Source organism: Elephantulus edwardii, unplaced genomic scaffold, assembly GCF_000299155.1.
Source record: "Elephantulus edwardii isolate Elephantulus edwardi_28Jun2011 unplaced genomic scaffold, EleEdw1.0 scaffold00016, whole genome shotgun sequence".
Classification (NCBI taxonomy): Eukaryota; Metazoa; Chordata; class Mammalia; order Macroscelidea; family Macroscelididae; genus Elephantulus; species Elephantulus edwardii.
Genome location: NW_006399766.1, coordinates 2,519,031 through 2,524,553, shown reverse-complemented (window position 1 = coordinate 2,524,553; position 5,523 = coordinate 2,519,031). Strand labels below are relative to the sequence as shown.

The 5,523-nt window shown below is 38.4% G+C and overlaps 1 pseudogene; it reads right to left on the bottom strand.

Moving 5' to 3' along the window:
- Nucleotides 1-1,278: 1,278 nt before the first annotated feature.
- On the bottom strand, nucleotides 1,279-2,764 carry LOC102872630 (annotated as a pseudogene).
- Nucleotides 2,765-5,523: the final 2,759 nt, after the last annotated feature.

Below are 5,523 nucleotides of genomic sequence, written 5' to 3'. Positions count from 1 at the left end.
AGAAAGCAAATTGTCTTGATTTAAAAAAAAATGCTAGGGAAAAAAAGTGCTAGGAACTGTTCACAAAACACCTGGCCTGTGTTCTATGTTCAGGTGCACAGTGTTGAGTGTAATGACAAATTCCATTCCTGCCTCAGTGGGAAATTCTAATTTACCCATAATCCTAAAGAACAAGCAGAGATACAGTTTCACTTCTTTTGGGTCTCTAAACTGAGACACATTACCTGATCTCTGCTCATGAGCATCTATCTCGTCCAAAACCTACCTTCACTGAAAATTGTCTCTCACTGTGACTTCTGGGTAACATCATGGGTAGACAGACCCCATTTCAGGTCCTCCTCAGCAAGCAACGAAACCTACACTGATTTCTGGCCAGGAAATTGTATATATAGCCTTCAATCAGGTTATTGAAGACTTGTGTTTTGCTGTGATAATGAGATTCAGGAGAGCTTTCCAACTATAAAAAGGACTAAGAAGAAAGACCTGATTATCCACTTCTGGAAATCAGTCAGTGAAAACTATGAATCACAATCGTATGACTGAAATTATGTAAATTATGTCAGACTGGGCAGCAGTTTATTCTGTTGTGCGTGGGGTCATTGAGTGAACACATATCATATTGATAAGATTACTGTACCTATCTGTTAAAATTCTACAAACAAATGCTACCTGTCCCAAGCACTAAACCAGTACTAATAATTGACTAAAAGCTCTATAAAGTTTAGAGGCATAAATGAGACACTGAGTATGGACTATCATTTATTAAATTATTTCTCTTAAAAAATGTAATAAGCTGAGGAAATCCAAGACAATATTACTCAGTTTTAGATAATAAAGTTTTAAAGTTAAAAGAAGGCAATACTGGGCCATTGTTTTGTTTCTCTAATACTGAATCTCAAATGTTTTAAACCTGTGTCTTTCACCTTTCCAAACACATTCTTATCAGAGTGCCATCTTATCTTCTCCCAGATCACAAAATACAATTTAGGCTTCCTGGTTTGACTTCGTTCTTAAAAAATAGCTAAGATGTTACATTTAAACCTTCTCAACAGCAATATACTCCTGAACATCACCATAATTGAACTTTTATATTCTAAATCTAATTAAACCACCTATGAGTAACATTTAAGTAATCCACTTGTTTCTCCAAATGCAAGCAAAGTTGTTTAGTTACACACGTACAACATGGACAACAGAAACTACACACTTAGTTTCCTCTATGTTAGAACAGTAACTGCTTTCTTCAAACATCATGTGGAAAATATACCCCTGTTATCATTAGGGGTAAGAGAAGCTTCTGGTCAGTACTTTGGAACCCGCCCTGCTCGTGGGAGTATCTCCAGGGATGGTTACAGTCCTGGCCTGTGTTCTTTCTTCTTCATCTTTCAAAGCCTCTTCATATTGGGGTGAGAAAGAGCTTGGGTCAGTTTTCTGAGCTTGGCCACAAACGCCAGGACTTTCATCTTGGTTGTTTCAGTGTGGGCTCGTGGACCCCACAAGAATTCATACTGTGGGGGATCACTATTGGGCACCTGCTGGTACTCAAGGTATTTTTCTTGCATCAAGTCTTTGGTGATGAACTTCTTGGGATCCCCAAAGATGAAGTGCTTCTGCCCAGAATATATCCCTGTCACGCTGAGAACTTGCCAGACTTCCTCTTCAGTGACCCTGCTGCCCTTCATGAAGATCATACTTCAAGATAAGTATGAGGCCAGTCTTTGGCATGCCCTCTACTTCTCCACTCAGCAGCATCATAGGTGAGGCCTAATTTGATGTGAAGGGCATAAATGTTGCTTCCAGGATCCACCTTCTTCAGATCCAGACCAAAGATCAGCTCTAAGCATTCAGTGGCTCTCATGAGGATCTCAGGAAAGTATCCTGCATACTCTTCAAAAACAGCATTCATCATTTCTTCCTTTGTAATCAGCTCTTTATTTTTATACTTGATAAGCAAGAAATCCACTTTCCTGCTTAGAAGAGCTTTGCGAATACAATGAATGACAGAACCTCGGAGGTGCTTGGAATATCTTCCTCTTCTTCAGTGTTGGAACCATCATTTGATCTGTTTGATGAGGTCAATGATGCAGGAATGATAGAGGAATCTTCATCTTCAAGACCCAGGGAATCACTGAGTATTTCATCATCAAGATACCCTTCCAGGTTATCAACCGTTGGAAAACTGGAGGGAGAGGGAAGGATTTCCTCCAGAGATTGATTGCCTTGTGTACTCTTCAGGTCCTGAATTTCACCAAGCCATAACTTCTCCTGCTCCTAAGACATGATGACCTTTGTAGACAGCAGCAGGGACGAGTTCACTTAGCAATTGCGGCCAGAGCTGGAGGAGAGAAGGATGAATGACTTAAGTTGGCAAAATGAACTGCGGTAGTTCTAAAGAAGTCCACTTGTAATAGCTTTTTCTGACAATGCTCTGAATATGACATTTGTTCTTCTGAATGCTATGCCAGTGTAAATTCTTCACAGATTATAATCAACCAACCAAGATATATAGAGTTCTCACATCTGATAGGTAGAGTTAGGTTCTGTTGAGCTATATGTTTTGGATGTAAGTTTCATTCAAACCTAGTCTAGACTTTTTACATTGCCTGCCAGGAGGTTCTGGACCCCTCCTCTCTGCTGATATAAATTCATTTAATATATGTCTCAATAGAGAAGTGAGGCAATGGGACTTCTGGCAAGGCCACTTTGTGCTGCCCAGGTCTAATAATTCAGGAAATAAAGAGCTGGTAGAATCTCCTCTGTACATTGAGGTAGTTTGTCTGAATTTACTGCTCAAAGTTCTTATAGTGAATCCTGACACTGTATATGTCACTTCCTTTCCTCTTCCTTGACACTGTCACCTCCTTGCAATCACTGAGTAGTAGGAGATAAGATGAAATCTTATCATGATTTATTGCCCAAAGAATTACAAAGGTGAAAACAGGGTAAAGCTCTTTGGGGAATCTATTCTGGTCTCTATTCTGGTTAAGATTCTTTGGGGATCTTTCTATTCTGGGTAGATTACCTCATTCATCTCACTTTCCCAGTCCAGGAAAGGAAGGACCTCTAGGACAGCACCTTCAACTAACTTGATGCTATATTCTCAGATAAACATCACCTTGAGTATATTGATATTTTCATTCTAAGTACCTTTACCTTGGATACTTACCCGAATTTAGACCTCTCTCACCTCTTACCTAATAACTGATGTGCCTATCATAATTGTATGGGATGTGTATGCCCTTCAGATCTTTATTAGGATTCCTTACTGTAAGAATATTTTTTCTGCTGACCTGATCCTATTTAGGTCCTGCATATTAAGACTCTCTCCCTACTGGAGCTCTCACACACTCTTGGTGGGATTATAAAACATGAAAGCACTCTGTAAGGCAGTTTGGTGTTTCCTCAAAAAGCTGAACATAGATATTCCATACGACCCAGCTGTACCACTGCTTGGAATATACCCCAAGGAAAATAGAACTGAAACACAAATGGATATTTGTACACTGATGTTCCTAGCAACATTATTCACCATCACAAGATCATGGAAACTCAGAAGTTGTTTTATAGTATTTATGTTATGTTGTTGTTGATTGTCATCAAGTTAAGCACAACTCATAGTGACCCTATGAACAAAAGGCCTGAAGCTTTTCTATGACTAACAACATTTATCAAAGTTCATAGTTTCCAGAGTCATGTTGTTTAAGTGGATGCCAATCATTATGTATTATGTATTTTTGTATATTATTTATAGTATTTGTGTTATATATAAAGAACACACCTCCAGAAACTCTATGAACTTTGATAGATGTCGATAGTTGTAGAGGGGCCTCAGGCTTTTTGTTCATAGGGTCACTATGAGTCATGCTCGACTTGAAGGCAATCAACAACAATATCACTACTATGTTATAAAGTGTAATTATAGAGTATATAATATATAGTATTTTAAAAATACTGCATAAAATGGGAGATGTTGGAGTGTATTAGTGAGTGAGCTGAGTCTCTTAAGGACAAATACTGCCTAAAACTATTATTATAAAAACAGAAATATAACTAGTAAGATGTGGCTAAAGGCCCAAAAGGGGAAGGGGAAGGGGGAAGGAAGATAAAGGTAGACAGGAGGGAAAGGGGGGAAAAACCCTCATAAAAAAAAAAGCAGTGTTAATGAGCATTAAATGAAAGAGTAAACAAAAGTATGCAACCATTTTTTTATGTAAAATGGGGAAGGAGGAAAGACTCTCATCCTAAGGTAAAAACTAAAAATAAAAAGGAGTACTTCATCAGGTGATCCCTGCTTGTAATTCCTTAGATAATAAGGTTAGGCTCCTTTTGGATCCACTCTATTCTGTTGTGCCCAATGGCCTTTATTTGTTCAAATCAACCACTGAAGAAGACTTATGACAGGGTCTGTGACTTCTCCCCCTGTTGATGTGAAGTTGCCCACTCACAAAACCTGATTTCCCTATGAACATTTCAGAGACATGAGAGGGCATTTCATCTAGCTGTCCCTGAGGTTTACCAGGGCTATGTATTGTCTGTACAACTACATTTTTCCTCCTCAGAAACATCTCAGAGTCATAATCTTGAGACTTTTCCCTGAATTGATATTCCTCCTCTGCTAAACTGGAGTCACCTACCTTTTTTAAAAAAAAAAAAAAAACAACAAAACAAACAAAAACTTGTGTAGTTTGGAATACATACATCCTTTTTAAAATTTTCATTTTATATTGGTTTGCTTACAAAGTTCACGTGCATTGTGTTTCATTTACTTTGTTCTTCATTCACACTGTATTTCATGAATCATTCCTATAAAATATAGACAAATCCTTCAGGATCCTGAGACACTTTGGAGGAGAAAGGGTATAACAGTATCTCAGTATAACAGTACTTCCCTGAGTCTCCCAAAGTTGAGAACAGGGGCAGTGCTCTATACTATAGGCTAAGTCATGACAGAATATACATAAAATCCTCAGATTGGAAACGGATTGATAATGTGTTCCCTCCTGTGATGAACCACATTTGCCACTTTCTGGGAATATGTTTGTTCTCTAAAATACCAAAGAAGAAAGTATAAGGAAATTTCATCCGTCGTTCTTTTCAAATAGACACTCTAGCACACGCTCAATAATGGGTTCTATGAACCTGAAAAATTTCAGTCATGGCTCTCACTTGGATTCCTGTAGCACTGAGAACTTGATATACTATTGCTCTGAGCAACATTAAGAAGTTTGTCTTGTGAATCTAAAGGGAAGCAGAGTGCACCGGCTGCTCCACGGGAGAGTCAGAAAACATTTAAAAAGGCAATGGAGGGTAAGCTATGAGTTAGTTCTGACACGATGGCACATAGCAACAACTACTAAAAAGCTACACTTTCCTCAGACTCTAAAAGCTGGTTTCAGGCTTTCCGTACCAAAAGAATCTTTTCTTTTACTTTTCCATAGTTTTTGACTCATGTACTTATAACTTGTTAGTCAAATTTGTGTCTTCTAGGTTGCAACACCCCCATGATACATCTTCAAGGATATG